At 28.3% G+C, this 20595-nt stretch overlaps 1 protein-coding gene across 1 annotated transcript in view; it reads right to left on the bottom strand.

Annotated features, from left to right (window-relative positions):
• The window catches only part of LOC135960871 (uncharacterized), a 339112-nt gene extending 330033 nt beyond the window's left edge, over positions 1-9079 (bottom strand). The window contains exon 1 of the mRNA XM_065512271.1: positions 7500-9079. The gene's annotated coding sequence lies outside the window, so the exon portion shown is untranslated. The remainder of the gene's footprint in view (positions 1-7499) is intronic.
• Positions 9080-20595: the final 11516 nt, after the last annotated feature.

Raw genomic sequence — 20595 nt, 5'->3', positions numbered from 1 at the left:
TATTATTTATCGTTTTCTGCTTAAAAACAGGAAATACTATGTGGAATAAAACGGATGTAAATATCGATAAAACGGAAACCTAATAATAGATCAATTGTATAAATTGGCCTTTTTTACTAAATAGGTACTTACTAGATGTAAAATAAATAAGCCTTTCATAGATTTAAATTTAAGAATACTCCCTGTAAAGAGTGAAACATTTTAAAGGCAATTGGCATGATTATAATAACTGAAATTAATGTTTGTTGCCAAATACTTTTTTCTTAACTGAATGGCTAAAATACAAGATTATTTCGTAAGCACGTAATACTTAAATACTGCAAACAAATGATAGAAAAAATAAAGAAAAATACATAAAATAAATATAGTTAAACATTTGAACAGCCATAAAGATAAGGATAATCAAATAAATATGAAACAATAAAAAAAAACATAGCAAGAAAACAACTCAACGAAACAATCAGATAAGCAAATACATAATAACCTTAACTTGTTGATACTTAAAGATCTTTACTTGAAGCCCAAGAAACAATAAAAAAGTAAAAACAGGAAACGGAAAACATAAAAATTTAAACCCTTTAAATATTAAAGGAAACATATACATACATATATGTATGTATGTAATAGAGCTACTTAAAAATTTATAAATCCATAAAATTTAAAAAAGAAAAACATAAAATTTTATGTCAAGGTTCAAGTCGAAAACAATAAAGGTATATTCTTGCACAGAATGTTAAAATTTATAAACTAGAGCAGTGGTCGGCAATCATGGCAATAACAAGGATTGAACGACATTTTCATATACACAGCACGAATTCCAACATACCGCATAAAAATAAGAATAGGAGAAGGAAAAATGTTAGAAAACCAGTTGGGGCCATGTCCGTCTGTATGTTGAAATCAACTTTCCGTAGCCCCTAAATAATTTACATACATGACTCAGACATTAGTATATAGCACTGTTATTTACATTCATAAAAATGTTATGTAGGCAACATGCTTTTTTATGAATAAAATTGTTATTTACGAATATTTTTTAATAAAATTTTACACTTATGTAAAAACATCTATTTTTATTGAAAATGGAAAAATAAAAACTAATTTTGAAATTTGTAATCAGGAATCCCGCAATTCCAAAAAAAGTATTGAAAAATTCCAAAAATGGGATATTTTCGTTTTTTGGCTATAATATCCATACCAGGGGCGGAGTTATCGAAACCCTTTACAAAATAATTAAGAACATATTGGGCCATCTAAAATGGGTTACTATATTTTGGTATCTACTATGCGATTTGAGAATTTTTGCCCTAAATTTGAATTTTACATAAAAAATAGGCGTTTTTTGATTGGACCTGGTCCCCTCCGTATCAAAAATTATAATTTTTTTTTCATTTAAAATATTTGATGTAAAGTTAGCTTTTCAAAAAGTATAAATTCCTAATACACCTTTTAGAAATTTTTTAGATAACTTAAAAAGAATAAAAGTACTTTTTTCCCAAAAAAAATAGCGAAAAATCTCATTTTTTAATTTTTTTAAATTCAAATGGATGTCACTTGGACTCAGTCATGATTTTTAAATAATTCTTCCTTTATTTGATATATACATCTGTTGTTAACCTATAAAGGAAAAATGGCGAAAATCGGGAAATATTTGGAACTGCGGTCATCAAAAAACTGGAAACCCACCCGGTAAAAATGTTGAAAATTTAATTTTAAAATGCGGATATCTCCTAAGCTATAAGAGGTAATTGATATCGACGTTTTATGTAGTGCTCGATGAGAAGATTCTATATATGTAATTTTTTTGAAATCGGTACACAAACGAAGAGGCGCTACGAACGAAGTCCCCAATGAACAAAGTCCCCAAACCGAAAATGAATTAAAACCCCATATATAATTTTGGTGTTATTTGCTAAATTAATTTAATAAAAAATTTTAAGAAATTAATGAAAAATATCCATTTAAGGGTTAATCAAGTTTATACGAAGTAGTTTTTTAAACATTTCATAAAATCTGGAAAACTTTTTTCATATTTTTATAAAAAATAACATTTGACCCCAGCTAAGAAAGATTTAAATTTGATAGATTTTGTTAAAAATTTCAAGATATGAATTTAGTAGTATTAATTATTAAAATTTTACCTAATAACCTAACTTTTGTTATATACAAAAATTAATATCCTTTCGTGTAAACGCATTTAAAATCCTTTGGGTATTGAGGCTTGAATAAATGATAGCGAAAGTCTAAATTAAATTTTTTTTAAAATGTACAAAAAGTTCATATTGGTTCAGTATTATTTAAACACTATTACTCTATAAACAATAATTTGAAACAATTTAATTTAAAAACACCTTAATATTTCCATGCACCTGCATTAAAAAAAATCTAAAAAATTGTGATTAAAAATAAATTAAACAACAAACATTTTTTGAAACAAATTTCTTGCACACTCTGCTAAAAATAGTTGAAATCAAACAAACTGAATCAGAAAACAGAACAAGACCAGAAAAAAATCACACAATCGAATAAGAAAATGACATAATAAACTAAACAGAATTTATTTAAATAAATTTTGCAGACTAAATGCGAATGAGTGAGTGTCAGTCAGTCAGTCAGTGAGTGTTTATTTGAACAAAAAGGTGCGTACGAGTATTTATTTGCTCGTTATCGAAATGAAACCATGCAAATGAAAACACCAGATAACAATAATTTGGAAAAGGAACTAAGAAAATCAAGCAACTGTAAATGATAAGAAAATAGCAAGAAGAAAATTCAAAGAAAAACAAACCACCAAAATAAATAAAGAAAACATTGTACATATTTTTTAAATTTTAAAGAGCATAATCAATTTAGCTATTCATTTATTTATTTATTTATTCATCTTTATTGGTGCTCGTATTCCTCCAAACATTTAACCAGCCAGTCAGCCAGCCAGCCATTCATCTATATATTGTACATATCTATCAGTCTTGTTAGTCTGCCTGTCTGTCCCTCCATCTGTCACATGCATTAATATAAACGAACGCATTGAACAGCAATCTCCACGATTTTGCTCAGCTGTTGTCAAACAACAAGTTAAATGAACTCTAATTAACATACATATATACACAGATACCCCATACACACACACACACACACATTTTTATACTAAATTATAAATTTTAACTAATACATTGAATATATATGTAGATGTCACTACTACACCCCATTTGCCAAATCAATAGCAACATTTAGTTATTGACGTCATATTTGCTTCAATTTTGTGCAAAATTATTTTCGAAAAAAAAAAATTCAAATATTTGAAAATAATTGTTTTTCTTTGGCACCCTACCCTATGCTGACACAGGTTTAAAGTGACAAACAAATTTGTGTTGAAATTAAAAGTTTTTAATTAAAACTGTAGTAATTCTAGGAAAGGAATTTTCAGCTACTTGACAAAACTTCCATTAAAATTTGTATTTCACAAACATATTCTGCTAAAAATCAAAGTGTTTAACCTTCATAAGATTCAGTTAAAATTTGACCCAAATAGAAAAAAGATATTTTTTGGCCAATTTTGTTTTTTTAAACTAAATATTTGAAATTAAATAAAAGTTATAAAATATCAAAAATATCAACCACTCAATTTTAGAAAAAAATCAATTTTAGTATCAAAATGGGTCAAATTTTACCCATCCATGGCTCAAGCTTTTATATCATATAAATACGTTAGAATTTTCAATTTTAATTTCAAATTTTCGAATACAATATTGCATCGTCATCAAGTTTATGTATGACTAAAGAGAGTGTAACCTTAACTCTTTCATCATGCTTTTTTTGTGTATAAGTTTAAAATCAAAACAATTGCATTTTTACTTTAATCAAGGTTGGTTTATTATAAAAAGTAAGAAAAAATTAATCAAAATACGAAAAAACCACCCTATTCCAAGGTTTTTTGTGGAGTGAAGTGGTTAGTTTACTAACCACCGCCGTGTTTAGATAAGTTAATATTTGGTCTTACAAAAAATATTTCAAGTCAATATCTCAATTAGATTCAAAAATATGCCACTTTACAACTCCGTCCTTCAAAAATACTGCACTTTTTCATACTAAAAAATGTGTATACATGTTCTTAATGTGAATGAGCCAGAACCAATGACTTGTGTTAAATAAAATATTGAGAAAATTTATAAAAAAAAATTAGTATGAAAAAGTGCAATATTTTTGAAGGACGGAGTTTTAAAGTTGTATATTTTTGATATTGACTTGAAATTTTTTTTTGTAAGACCACAAATTAACTTATCTAAACAAAACAATATAGCTAGGAATAAATTAGCTAGGAAACAATATAGTAGATCAAATTGTTCCTAATAATTGAAATCCTATTAAAATTTTGATATAAATTTTAGTTTTAGAAACTCAATGAATATGTAGTATGCAATAAAATCTTTATTTATTAACGACACTCAATGAAATTTTCAACGTTTTTAAAGTTTGCCATTCTAAATAACAAGGTGTAAAAAAACTTGTCAAAAGGTCAAAGGCAATCCCGCAATTCCTAAAAATTGAAGCGAAAATCCCAAAAATGGTATTTTTTACAATTTTGCCTATAGGGTCCACATTTCTATCGCGGCTGGGAAAATACTTTGGCGATAAATAGGAAACACAACAAGGTTTTTAAAGCTGCTTTTTGTTTTCTCATCCCAGCTTTGGGATTTTAAAACATGTGACCCAAAGTTGAATTTTTGATAAAAAATAGGTCAAATTCCGAAGGGCGTAGGAGTGACATGTTAAAAAAATTGTACATGTTTTTTATAGAAAAACATAAAACTGCTATCTGTTCTTATATAAAGTTTTTTTTTAATAAAAAAAGAGTCACCTTTTCGCCCAAAAAACAGCAAAAAACGACTATTTTTTTAATATTTAAATTGAAAATCGTTTATTTTTGGATCCATAATAGATGTTGACCTCAAATCTTTTGTATGTTACTACTAATTTAGTTGTCTAACGGCCAAATTTTAAAATTAAAATTTTTAAATGCCTATAACTAGAAAAGATAAATACACAAAAGAATAATACACGCAGGCATGTTTTTTAAAGACCTAGCCGAACGCTTTTCAAAAATATTAAAATCTTTGAAATCGGATGGGAAACAAAAAAAAAGGCACGAGTTTAAAAATTGTATATGTCGAAGGTACACCATATCGACGCCCCTGGAGCATTTGTATAGCGCATTTTAATAACTTAAACTCGAATGCTCCTTGGCTACGCCCACGTAAAATTTTATCCCGATCGGACCAGCCGTTTAGAAATGCCAGATTTATTTCCAAAAAAATTCGATTCTGCCCCACTGTGCCCTAGTGGCTATAGTGCTAACCCGTACTCTATATGATTATGTGTAAATTATTAAGGGTTAAACCTGGGCATATGAGTTACATATCAAATTAAAGTTATTTTAAAGATCTATTAATAAAAAGATGAGACAGCTCAATGACAACAACTTTCCGGTTGCTATTTAAAATCGAGAAAATCGGCCCACAAATGTCTGAGATATAAGGAAAAAACCAGGACAACCTCGATTTTTGACCGATTTTTTATATATATCTGGATTACTAAGTCATTAATATAGAATATGGGTACCTAATGATAGATATTTCATAGACCTTTGCGTTAATAAGGCCAAAGTAAGTCGGACCTACAATGGGTCAAAATCGGGAAAAAATATTTTTTAACCCAAATATTTTATCACCAAAAATTAAAAAAAAAATTAATTTTAAAACTTTTTTTTTTGCCATATAATTTTTCCACTAATAAATGAAAAACAAGTAAGAGAGCTATATTCGGCTATGCCGAATCTTATATACCCTTCACCAAATTATACTTCAAAATACAAATTTTAAATATTTTTAAGTAAACAAAATTTTTTTTTTTCAAAGTTGTTTTTTTAATTTTTTGGAAAATTTTTTTTCGAATTGTTATTTTAAATTTTTTTTTTTTTAATTTAAAAAAATTTGTTTTTGTTTTTTATTTTTTTCTTTTTTGGTGAAAAAAAAAATTCGGGTTAAAAAATATTTTTTGCGATTTTGACCGATTGTAGGGTCAAATGCAAAGGTCTTTGAAATATCTATCATTAGATATCCATATTGTCTATATTAATGACATAGTAATCCAGATATAGCTCAAAAATAGGTAAAAAATCAAGGTTGTCCTGGTATTTTCCTCATATCTACACCATTTGTGGACCGATTTTGCTGCTTTTAAAAAGGAAACTTCTCGAAAGGATGTCTGACAGAATTATTGAAGATTTGGATCCCGAAGATATCTGGGGTCTCCAGAAAATTGATTTAAACAGACAAACAGGCGGACATGGCTTAATCGACTCCGCTATCTATAAGGATCCAGAATATATATACTTTATAGGGCCGGAAAATATAATTTTTTTCTTGTATGAAGTATCACTAAACACCTACAAATTCCAGAACTTGAACATTTTCTTGGAATTTGAATTGAATGAAAATAATGTTACGAAATTGTAATGTAAACATTTCCATCAGTAAAAACTTCTACTTATTAACACTGCTGATATCACGCTGTTATTAACATTTTTTATAAGTATAAAACAGCTTTAAAAGCTGCTTGTTGTGGAAATAGAATATTTGAGTTTTGTCCGTTAGATTATTCATGAGACTTTTAGGAGATGAAGCTGTCTATATACAGTAACAGCGATTTTTGAGTGAGTAGGCAGCTGTTATAGTTAACATCAACTGTATGTTTTTAAACTGTTGTGTATATTCAAATTGAAATTTGTTGATTTTAATCCACATTTAGCGTTTATTAGAATAGAAAACAATTTTATTAATTTTTTAAAATTTCGTTAAAGAAAATTTTTGAAAATTAAAAATTTTACATTTAAGATATGCGGGAAACTTTGTCTTTTTTTGGAACATATAATGGTTAAATGAAATAAAAATCAATTTTTAAATTAATTTTTTCGGATTTTGTTTGAAAATATTGTTAATTTTACTTCAAATTCTAAACTAAACTTTATTCGATTTTACTCAAATTTTCAACGTTTGATTTTTAGATCATGGAGAAATATTAGGCTTTGGGAGCACAATTTTTTAACTTTCGCAACATAAATTAATTTTTGGCGATTTTTTTTAAATTTTGTAGAACCTACTCGCCTCTATACTTATAGCGAAACTGAACTTTTGCTAATCAACCCAAAAACACTCATCTTCAAAATAAGATATCAACAGTTGTGCAAATGCTACCGAATTATTTCCATAACAAAATGTTTTAAATTAAAATTTTACTAGTATTTTGTCAGCTATTCAAATCCAAAATTTTTGGAATTTCCACAAAATATTTTTGTAACACAATATTTCTATATAACCAGTGTAGGGTATTAACAAAATTCATTTAATTTTCAATTTAAATTAGATTTTTTTCCTCAAAATATGTTGTATTAAAAAGAATCTTAAATATAGAATAATTATTTTTAGTAACAATAAAATTACCTTGTTATTTATATATTGAAAAAAAAAGAACGAATGAAAAAAACAACAGCTTGACAAAATTGCAGCAACAACAAAATAAATCACGCTAAATTAATCCTTTGTAGAAGAGCAGCAGCAACAAGAGTAGCAGCAGCAGTAAATGTTGTGTAGAAAATAGTTGTTGTAGGTGTTGAATTTAGTTGCATGCAGCATATTGTGGCATATTATTAAAGATTTTCAAAAAATACATATTTTGCTTTTTAATTTTTTTCTTTTTATTTTTTGTATAATAAATATTTGTGTTACAAAATATAGAGGGGTTTTATTTTATTTCTATACTATTTATTTTATATAATTTCTTTTATTTAAAGACTTTTGCTTTAGCACTTTTAGGGAAACACTGAGACACTTAAAAACTTGGTTTTGTTTAATTTCATATTATAATTTTTTATTTTTTTTTAATTTAAATTCGTTAAAATTTTCATTCAATTGCCTGCGTTTATGTGCGAATTTCTTTTAATTTTTTTAATTTCTATTTTATTTCAAATTAAAATTAACTATTTTTTTCTTATTTTTTTGTTATTTACAAAGACAAATTCGTTTAACGCGCCTTGTTTGATGTTGGACCAACGGATTTTAACTAAAGACCCCAAAAACAAAAATTTCTTCTCTGCTTTATCAACCACACAAGAGGAACAAAATCTTCCGCTTTATTAGATTCTATTTGACTTTTTCTTCTTTATTTTTTTTTGATAATTTTTTTGTCGTTGATGATTTTTTAGATTTTGCAGCAGAAAATTTATTTTATTTTTGTTTCATTTAAGCACTTTTTTCTATTTTCTAGCTATTTTTATTCGTTTTATTTTTTATTTTTTTGGTTTTTAAGAAATCATTTGACAATTTTCCTTTTAGCTTGGATTTTTACACCTCATTTTGCTCTTAATCTCAATATTTAAGATTTTGTTTGTGTTTTTTTCAATATTTTTTGCTCTTTATTTCTAATGTTGAATTTGTGGTAATTTTTCTCTCGGTGTGTGCAGTTTTTGTTCGTCGGACTGTTTAACTCGCTGGCTGTTTGTTTATTTGTTTGGTTTGGCTGACTGGTTGTTGGTTGTTTGGTTAATGGTTCTCTTTACTTTTATTTGGGTTAGATGAAGCACAAGAAGCTGTTTGTTGTTTTTGCTGTTATAGCTTGTTGGGTGGCTGAGAGAAAGATTGTTGACTTGACTGCTTGGCTGTCACTGTGTGTCACCTAACCTTGCTCAATTTTTTTGTGGGAAATTTTCTGTTTTGTTTTCTTGTTTTCTTTTCCTTGTATTGAATTTATAATGACGTCGTTTTAAGTATTTTGTAGTTTGTTTCAGTTTCAGTTTTAGTAGCTGTGTGTCTTGTTGACGTTTAAATTGGTTTTTGTGTTTTTGCTTTATAATGACGTATGCATCTACTTATTTTATGTGTTGTGTCACTTTAAGCGTTTTTATCTCTTTTGATCGAGTGTGAACAATTTATGTTTGTGCTGGTTCTATGATGCTGATGTTAATGATGTCGTCAGTTGTTATAATAATTCTCAGTTTTGTTTTCATCACCAAAAATATTTTAATGATATTTTCTTAACTGTAAATAAAAGAAAAATAAATTTAAATTAAATGAAATATTTGTTTTAAAAATTTCAAAGTCATAAAGCAAAAAAAAATAAATGTTCAATATTGAAAACAATGAAACCCTTTGTTTACATTGCCATCTATACTAGACATATTGGCAGTGCAAGAGTACTCACTAGGGTGGTTCTTATAGAGGGCTTTAACGATTTTTCATGATACCAAGGTCTAAAATAGTTTTCTGTCATATTAAAAATAAGTGCAAAATATTTGAACAAAATCGTATAATGCACATTTTATTTAAATATCCATAAAAGTTAAATGTTGAAAAAAAATTCCAAAATAAAATTTCTCGCACAACTCAAACTCCAAAATTTTTTTATAACAAAATATCAAAAAATTAAAAAAAAAAATATTTTATGTTGTTTTCTTTCAAAGAAAACATGAGAGGCTTCCCTTCTTGTTATTCTTTGTTTTCTTTTCTGACACAAAATATTGCCAACATATTTTGTAGATTTATTAAGGGTTTCCCATACCCTAATAAACATTAGTAGATTTTTAACGAACAATTTTTTTATGTAGCTTCTAAATATTCTAAAACTATACATTTTGCTTCCATTTTAACACTTTTAATCAAAATATACAAAAACTATTTCATTAACACAAATGAACTTCAAAAACAATAACAAGAAAAGCTGTTTAAAAAGTAACATGTAGGATATTTTTGGGGTTTCAGGGCAACATTATTTGAAAAGACCAAACTACATTTTTATCAGAAAAGAACACAAAGAAAGGGTAAAAGGCAGAATAAAGGCATCATTTATGCCATAAAAGATATTCCACTCATTTCAATTTGATTCCCATACGTATTGTTACGTTTTAACCTTTTCAAAACGTTGGTTTATTTCCTTTAAATAAACCGGATACTTTTGATTGCAAATAAAAGACGTTTAGTAGTTTTAAAATTGTAACAACTCTTTATTTATTTAAAATGTACAACAACAGAATTAAATAGTTACTCAATGTTTTTTATACACGTTTATAAATTCGCAGAAATACAGACACACTTTATAATGTACACGAATTCACTTGAAAAATACAGCACCCTTTAAGGCACTCAGTTGATGTTTATTCGAAAAGCGTCTCTGATAAACTCACTAACGACTGCAACCTCTGCCACTATTTATAACACTGCCATCTGCACTCTAGATTGCTCGTTAACTGTCTAGAACTTTCTAATACATACGCCATCTGTGGTGTACTTTCTACACTGTTCTTTAACTGAATATTCGAATTCGAATATACGGTCGCAGCAAACAGCGTTTTCATACTTCCGATCAAAGGTCAACTGAAAGCTTTTATTCAATGTTAATAATGCCCAAAGATATGTTAAACTTTGGGCACTGCTATTTGAAAGCATTATACAACTTTAAATCAGCCGTTAAAATCGTTATATTTGAATTCAAGTACAATTTCGTAACAGTATTTTTAATCCTTATATATCAGTGCACAGTAGTCTTGAAGTAATTTTTTCTAACTATTGGAGATATCGTAATGAAATTTTACAAAAGTTGTTCAGCTTCGAATAGAGGATATTTAAAAAAATATATGAAATTTTTCAAAGGGTTTGTGGTGCTTCTTAATAGTAAATTTAAGCTTTTTATATAAGTATTTGCTATTGGTGAAAACCTTAGGACTTGAAGATTGACATCTTCGTGAAATGAAATAATTTTATAAATTCTTCTTTTTAGTTGACAGAGAACAATTTCAGATTTTGGGAGTACGGAATATGTAAAAAAATCCAAGCTAAGGGCCACCCTAGTATTCACCCAATAAATTTTTATTTCCTTCTTTTTTTGCAAAAACTAGTATGTGTAAGTTTCATTGCCATGTAATTTACTCATGCAGTAGATTGACTGCTCGACTGGCAGCTGTGTTTACACTGAAAAAAAATATACAAATAAATATCTACATACAATTGTTCAATTCACAACTGACGTTGTACAGTCGTATGAGTTATAAGTCGTCTGAATCTACAATAGTTGTACAAATGTTGTTGATAATTTCTATATAAATATTTTGTACAACACCTACAATATTTTTACATATGTTTTTCGAATGTTGTATGAAAATGTATGTGTTACCAAAAGTTCATATTTATACATAAACAAAAAAATTTGTTCAATTTAGTATAAAATAACAACCAAACCACTGAAATCAGTTAATTTATTTAATTTATGAAAAACGATAATTTGTTTTAAATATTTGTCAATTGTATGCATTTTTACACAATTCAGACGTTAGTTTGATATTTTTCGCTGCACTATTAATTTTGCATATTAATAGACTTTGGGATGTTATGTTTTTATCTGTTTATTTTGGCATTTTCAAGGCTTGACAAGGTAAACTTACGACTTTGAGAAATTTGCGTTCACAACCACAATAGTTGTATCATACAACTTACAATATACAACTACGTTGTGAATTGGACAAATATAAATAGTAGACTAATTCAAATAATTGATGATTCAAATAGTTTGATTTGATTTCAATTCATATTGGGAGCATGACTTAAAAATGCGGGATTATCAATATATAGCGTATCTTTTGAACGTGGTTTTTATTTTTAACAACTTATATGTCATTTGGAAGAGTACATATCTGCCATTTGTTCTCACGTAGTTACTGAACATTTTAGTGTAAAGTTTTTTTTTTTTTGCTTCGAAAATGTAGTATTTTGTACCAACAAAGCGTCATATACGAGAAGTTTAGCTTTACTTCTTCAATTTGAAAAAAGTGCAGCTGAACAAACTGACTGCTCATTGAAGCTTATGGTTAATGTGTTTCATCCGTTTCAACGAGCGAGAGATGGTTTGTGCTGTTCATAAGTAGTGAGTTTGACACGAAAGACAAATATCGCCCAGGCCAGCCAAATAATTTTGAAGGCCAAGAATTGGAGGCATTACTCCATGATTGTTGTTGCCAAACTGAACAGGAGCTTCTAAAATCATAGGGAGATACTCAATCAGCAATTTTAAAAAGTTGGCGAGCAACAGGATTCATTCAAAAGCAGGGTAATTTGGTACAATATGAATTGAAATTGAAAGACTATTTTGCATGTCCGAAATTATGTTTAAACGCTGTACAACACAATTTAGTTTTGGATCAATTACGATAACCCGAAGTGAAAGAGATCGAAATTTCGCATTTTTAAGACATACACCCAATAATACCCAGCAGTTAAGCAAGTATTAAATGTATCCCTTATAGATAGTAATTTTCTCTAATATCTGATGACGAGGCTGACCTCAATTTATATATTTTGGGTCATTTGTAGAGCAGAGAAAAGTCAATTGGTTACTTTATACATCCCAGGTAATCTAGCATGAAGTCAATTGTCACTTAAGTGTCTCTAAGTAATCTAGAGTGTAGTCACTTTTAACGTTTATTATTTTACTCACCAGAAGTAATCTTTTGGAGAGTTGTGGAAGGAAGGTTTTTTACAAGATATCGGCTATTGGACTGTCTATAAGATGTCTTGTTAACTGACTATTTGAAGTTAATTAGCATCCGTACTTGTTAAAATAACTAGTTATGTAGCTGATCATGTAAGCAGTTTGATAGTTAGTAAGGTAACTGACTCTATGTAAACAGTATGTGAATCCAATATGTTGAATAATTTGGACCAGGTATCAGACAGTCTCATTATAATCTAAAAAGTTAAATTGATCCCCTGCTTAGGGCATCCACGTAGCTAGTTATACTAATTGTCTCCCTAAATTATAGGTAAATTCACTAGTTAATGACAGTCTCCTAAAGCTGCTGGGTATTTATTAAAAAACTCATTCCAAATATTAATTTATTTTTTCTGTGTTTGAAAGTTTCGACAAAATATGCCGAAATGTTAATTAAAAATCGCCTATACTTTCAAGCACACTAATTTTTCTAAGTGTAAAATCACTCTGCATACAATTTATTGTCTTCTATTGTTGATTTTATGAATTATTACATCCATACACATATGTATATTAGAGTGACAGCCGATTTTTTTTTTAGATTTCAAAGAGTGCCGGGTGGAATATTGTGACACTAGGCCTAAATGTTAAGTGCTGAAAATTTGAGCCAAATCGGGCAACGATTTCTGGACGCGCATCGAGGTCAAAGTTCAGATATATGCAAAATTTTACTGTTAATATGGAATAAATAGGTGAAACTCGTTAACTTTCTGCATTGTTTTCTAGAAATGTGTAGATTTATTTATATTAATGAATATTACATTAAAAAAAAATTTTTGGAAATTAACCCTGTATCTCCTTTGGTTCAAAATGACCCAAAAACTGTATTATCGCCAAAATTAGAGAAAAATGCAAATTTTTCAGTTTTTGAAAAAATTTTGCTACTAAATAAATACTTTTGCAATTGAATGCAAAAGAATCGAAATATGTACGTAATTATCGTTGTAATGAGATATAAATGACAAAATTTGATTAAAAAATTTTAAAGTTATTACAAATTCGCCAGACCATTAACGTGTTTCAGGCCACTTGAACAAAAAATTTAGGAAAAAAATTAAGATATTTCGAGGAAAATTAAAATAAAAGCTCATTTTTACTTAAAATATGTCCATATTTACTTGTATATGAGTTTTTGTCTTCGTAGGGTACCGTTAACCTATTCGGAGGGATGGCCAAAAAAAATAATTTTTTTTAACGGCTGTTTCAAAACTCTATTTTCAAATTTTTAAAAATTTTGTTAAACAAATTTCAGATTTTTTGGATCATCACATTGGGGTTTATTGAGATCAAAATAGGGAATAAAAATGTGAAAAAATTATGTCAATACCTCTTACAGTTTTTCCGTACCTGCGATTTAAATTTTGCGTTTTTCAAGAAAAACTATTTTTTTGTCTATATTTAGGCGAATGAGTCCAATTTCCTTACTGTTATAAATTTTAAGTAAAACCTATTCATAATATTATAGTCCTTGTAATTTTAAATATCTTCTGAAAGTTTTACTAAAATCGGAAAACGATAACCTTTGAATCGTGAAGGTCAAAGGTCAAATTTTTCAATATTTGGAATTTCTAATGAAAATATAGCGAAATGTTATATATTTTTGGGCCGATTTTCATGAAACTTGAGGAAAATATAACATGAAGTTCAGAATTTAAAATCACAGCACAAAAATGGAAATTACCCCTTAGCAGCACTTGGGGTCCAAATTACCCTCAACTTTTAAAATCACGAAAAACACAACAATTTTGACCCCAAGTACTCTTAAAGGTTAAAATCCATTTTTGAACTGTTGTTGCAAATGCTAGACACCATTATATATTTTCCTCAAGTTTCATGAAAATCGGCCCAAAACTATATAACATTTCGCTATATTTTCATTAGAAATTCCAAATATTGAAAAATTTGACCTTTGACCTTCACGATTCAAAGGTTATCGTTTTCCGATTTTAGTAAAACTTTCGGAACATATTTAAAATTACAAGGACTATAATATTATGAATAGGTTTTACTTAAAATTTATAACAGTAAGGAAATTGGACTCATTCGCCTAAATATGGACAAAAAATTAGTTTTTCTTGAAAAACGCAAAATTTAAATCGCAGGTACGGAAAAACTGTAAGAGGTATTGACATAATTTTTACATATTTTTATTCCCTATTTTGATCTCAATAATCCCCAATGTGATGATCGAAAAAATCTGAAATTTGTTTAACAAAATTTTTAAAAATTTGAAAATGGAGTTTTGAAACAGCCGTTAAAAAAAATTATTTTTTTTGGCCATCCCTCCGAATAGGTTAACGGTACCCTACGAAGACAAAAACTCATATACAAGTAAATATGGACATATTTTAAGTAAAAATGAGCTTTTATTTTAATTTTCCTCGAAATATCTTAATTTTTTTCCTAAATTTTTTGTTCAAGTGGCCTGAAACACGTTAATGGTCTGGCGAATTTGTAATAACTTTAAAATTTTTTAATCAAATTTTGTCATTTATATCTCATTACAACGATAATTACGTACATATTTCGATTCTTTTGCATTCAATTGCAAAAGTATTTATTTAGTAGCAAAATTTTTTCAAAAACTGAAAAATTTGCATTTTTCTCTAATTTTGGCGATAATACAGTTTTTGGGTCATTTTGAACCAAAGGAGATACAGGGTTAATTTCCAAAAATTTTGTTTTAATGTAATATTCATTAATATAAATAAATCTACACATTTCTAGAAAACAATGCAGAAAGTTAACGAGTTTCACCTATTTATTCCATATTAACAGTAAAATTTTGCATATATCTGAACTTTGACCTCGATGCGCGTCCAGAAATCGTTGCCCGATTTGGCTCAAATTTTCAGCACTTAACATTTAGGCCTAGTGTCACAATATTCCACCCGGCACTCTTTAAAATTTTAACAAAAATTTTTTTCCATACAACTGATTGTCACTCTAATGTATATATTTATGTATGTATGTTTGTGAGTATGATGTGTTTGGTTTTGCATCAAATCTCAATTAATATTACTCATACGTCTCGTGCTGATAGACTGAATGAATGATTGAGTGAGTGTGTTTGGGTTTATTTTTGAGTGTTATTGTCCAAGACATTCATTAGCACAACAGACTATGTATTTTGTTATGGTTTTACTATTGGCTTGTTCTTTTCATTATCAATGTTATATGTATGTTGTATGCCACAAATAAATACTAGAACACACACATAGTCTACAATAAATACATACATACCTTCATATATAAACAGAAAAACGTATAACAAATTGCCTTCATGGTTTGTTGATTTACAAGATTCTTTTTTCTATATTTTCTAGATATTTTTTTCTAATATTTTTTTTTTCTTGCTTTTAGTTTAATTCATTTACAATTGACTTATAAACATGAGTCAATATTTTGTTCGTCTCTCATATGAAAATGGTTTGTGTAATGAAATTAAAATGAACATGATCATGAAACAACATGAAGTATCAATGTCAATACAACAATTAAAATCTGGGTCACACACTTGCAAATAAATCAAAGAAAAAAACCTTTTTCTAAAAACAATTTATTCGAAAGACCACAAAATAGCAAATAGTCTAGTTTAGTTTATAAAACTCTTTACAATGAATTTTATAAAACTAAAAAAAACTTTTTACTTTCATTTTGTTCATAAAGTTCCAGCAAGAGCAATTTTCTAAGAATTTCATAAACTAGGTAAATATATTTTATCAAATAAGGCCTGTGATTGACTTTAGTCAACATAATATTGTGGTTAAACTTTAAAACAACACTCTTAGTTTAATTATAAAGTTTAAGCAAAAACTCACTCAGACAGACGGACGGACAGACATAAGGATGTAGGCATGAATAGACCTAACTTTGCTTGCATTCATTGCGGTTAAATGTTGTCAAACGAGCTGGCTGCAAGTTGTTTCTGTCACAACAAAACATATTTACACAATTATGACATTTTAAATAACCAGGCAACCAGCCAGCCAACCAACCAGCCAATCACTCAGTCATTCAGGCACCTTTTCGAAACCGTTGACAACCTTTTGACTGGTGGAGGGTAAATTTAGTTTGAAACAAAAAAACTTTTTTCATCATTTACCTTTCAGCCTAATGAACTTAAACAAAAAGGTGATTTCTAAAACATTATTTTGTCGAGATTGATGTGTTTTTATTTTTTGACAAGTTTTTAGGTTTCAATATGAAATTTGAAGATATAATCAGTGATGAAAAGCTGTTGACTTTAATAACGTTTAAATATATTTAGGCTTAAACATAATTGCGATGAACAGGTATGGGAACAGGTGATTAGAGATAGGCAATGACAGCACAAAAGGTTATTTCAATTTTGTGAAATGATGAATTAGTTTATTTAATGTTTTTTCTTATTTTTGTTACAAAAATCAATTAAGATAGAATGTTGATGACAGTGTCATTTTTGGTAATTAAAACTAAAGTTTATGAATGAAATGTTACCGAAACAAGTTGATAGTAAAAATATTGCAGCAACATGTTTATAGAAAAAAAAATCATGTAGCTAAATTTTGATAATAGGTTTCCTAATTTCCCGGACTTCATTTATTCCTGGAAATTATTAAAAAAAAAATGTATTTATTCCCGAAATTCTCCGGTATTTATACACCATGAGTGGCAAGGGTATATATAAGTTTGTCTTTCCGTTTGTAATTTCTACATTTTTCATTTGCAACCCCACAAATTATATATACTCTGGATCGTTATAGATAGCGTAGTCGATATAGCCATGTCCGCCTGACGGTCTGTCCGTCTGTATGTTGAAATCAACTTTCCGTAGCCTACAAATTACAGACAAACATAATTGATACATCAATATATCGGGAATTCTCGGTTGACATTTTTACGAAATTGTACTTGAATTCAAATATAACGATTTTAACGGCTGATTTAAAGTTGCATAATGCTATTTGAAAGCAGTGCCTCTCAAACTATAACATATCTGTGGGCATTATTAACATTAAATAAAAGCTCTAAGTTGATCATTGATCGTAAGTATGGCAACGCTGAATGTTTGCTGCGACTCGTATATTCGAATTCGAATATTCGAGTATTGACAGTTAAAGAACATTGTAGAAAGTTCACCAGAGATGGCGTGAGTATTCGAAAGCTCTAGGCTTCGAATATACGAGCTTTGACAGTTAAAGAACAATCTAGAGTGCAGATGGCAGTGTTATAAATAGTGGCAGAGGTTGCAGTCGTTAGTTCAGTTTTTCAGAAACACTATTCGAATAAACATCAACTGAGTGCCTTAAAGTGCGCTATATTTTCAAGTGAATTTGTGTACATTATAAAGTGTGTCTGTATTTCTGCGAATTTATAAACGTGTAAAAAAACACTGAGCGACTATTTAATTCTGTTGATGTACATTTTAAATAAATAAAGAGTTGTTACAATTTTTAAACTACTAAACGGCTTTTATTTACGATCAAAAATATCCGGTTTATTTAAAGGAAATAAACCAACGTTTTGAAAAGGTTAAAACGTAAAAATATTTAAAATAGAGCAAATCGGCAAACAAATGGCAGAGATATAAGGAAGAAAACGGGACAACGTATATGGATATCTAATGACAGATTTTTCGATGTGCATTGCAGCGATGTTTATATGGCTATAGTAAGTTGGACCTACAATGGGTCAAAATCGGGACAAATATTTTTTAATTTGAATTTTTTTTTCATCAAAACAATTTTTTTCACTAATAAATTTAAAAAAAAAAATTAATTAAAAAAAAATTGGACAAAAATTAAAAAACAATTCGTTAAAAATTTTTGTTTGGTTTAAAACAATTTTGAAAAAAAAAATTATTTTGATTACCTAAAAATATTTAAAATTTGAATTTTAAATTATAATTTGAATTTAGCTCTCTAACTTGTTTTTAATGCTATTGGGTGTATGACTTAAAACTGCTATTAATAGCTATAACCTTTTCCGATCTTTCTGGAAACATATGGATTCCGAGCATATAAGTTATTAAAAACAAAATCCGCGTTCAAAAGATATGTCATCTATTGTAAATTACGAATTTTTAATTCATATGCTCAACAAATGCTGTAGCAACATGTTGATAGCAACAATTTTGAAGCAACATGTTTATAGTAAACATATTGCAGCAACTAAGAATATTGCAGCTTCTTGTTCGAACGTGAAATCCTTGCACCAACATGTTCGAAGTAAAATTTTGCAACAACATATTAATAGTAAATTGTTTCAGCAACATATTCCAAGTAGAAATGTTTCAGAAACATGTTCAAAGCAATAATGTTTAATCAACATGTTCGAAGTGGACATTTTGCAGAGCACTTTTTTTTCTGATAAACCCACAGACGTGAAATTTAGAAAATAATATTTTCCTTAGTAATAAAAAACGTGTCTCGTAATTTAGATGAATGTAAAAAAATCAAAATTAAATGCTATTATTCAATATGACTAAAATAACAAGTCATCCATCAAATCATTTTTGTTCCATTTAACTCAAAACTTAAGGTATTCTAAATGTCTGGCTGCAAATAATAATCAAATATTTTATAAAAACCAATGCTAATAATATGTTAAGCTAAATGTGCCATGAGTATAAAACTGCCCTCAATTTATTATAAAATGTTCATTATTCATTGTCAGTTAAATAATGAAACAAAAAAAAAAAGAGTGAAACAAAGAAAAAACATGTTAATTCATTTAAATTTAATACACCTTTAAATTTATTTATGTTTGCCAGCGATTTTATATTAAAAAAAAGGAGGCTTACATGCACCACACAAAAGGAACCACACAATTAATCGTATTACACTGAAAACTTTTACATTTACAAAAATGTATACGAGTTTATTGAAATACATTTGCAAATGAATACTGAATGTAAGTAAGTTTTGTTTTTATTTGATGTATGTATGTAAAATATTTGTTTTTTTTTAATAACATTTTCACCCAACCACTGTAATAAGAAGCTAAAATACACTGTTAATACTTAATTGATGGGTAAAAAATTTCAAATTTTTAGGCTGGCTGTTTTCACTCCCACAAAACTATTAACAAAATCCAAATCAAATGAGTACAGTTATTTAATTTAAATGTATAAATTAATTAAATCTGAAAAATTCAAACATTTACTTGTGTTATTCGCTGAGTGTATAAAATAACACCCTCACAGCCCTGTAGACAGACAGCCCAGCCCATCAACTTCTGTTCAACACGACAAAAACTGAATGTTTGTTTTTTCTTCATAAAACATGAAAACTAAATATTAAAATAACAACAAACTGTGTTTAAAAATAACAACAACAAACAAAACAGAAGGAACTGACAATTTACCGTTAGTTTCCGTTGTTTTTCAACACAAACTGCAATTAGTCAAACAGTGGCGGCAGAAGCAGCAGCAACAAAAAAAATATTATTTTAATGAAGGCTACAGGATTAAGTGAACGTATGTGGTTGTGTGTGGGAGAGGGGATGGGAGGGGAGGTTAGTGAGTAGACTAAATAACACCAAAAGGAAATGAAACTATCTTGCACATTCGTGTCCAAGTAGTTACGTCTGTGTTTGTGTAGAGGAAAATGTTAACTATTACGAGAGTCACTTAAATGGTTGTTTTATGTTTTGTACAAATACAAGTTTCAGATTTTAAAAGATATATTTATATTTGGTGGCCAGCAATACTGATGCCATCATTGTACGTCTCCCTTGATGGCGATGAACAACTAAAAGCAAACAATTAATATGAATAACAAAAGGAAAAAATAAATAAAACAAAATAGTCATGATAAAAAGGAGCATATTTTGCAGGCCGATTTGTTGTGTTAAAGATTCTTTTGTAAGTTATTTTTAAAGGTTTAATAAATGTAGTCTACAAATACCAGCAAGTATTCATACATATACACTTATAAATATAACAACGCGCTTTCATTCACCTCCTCAAAATGAAGTCTTATTCATATTAACAATATACTGTTCTGCGCCATGTTTATATAA

Source organism: Calliphora vicina, chromosome 5 (genome assembly GCF_958450345.1).
Source record: "Calliphora vicina chromosome 5, idCalVici1.1, whole genome shotgun sequence".
Lineage (NCBI taxonomy): Eukaryota > Metazoa > Arthropoda > Insecta > Diptera > Calliphoridae > Calliphora > Calliphora vicina.
This window is presented reverse-complemented; position numbering and strand designations above follow the sequence as displayed.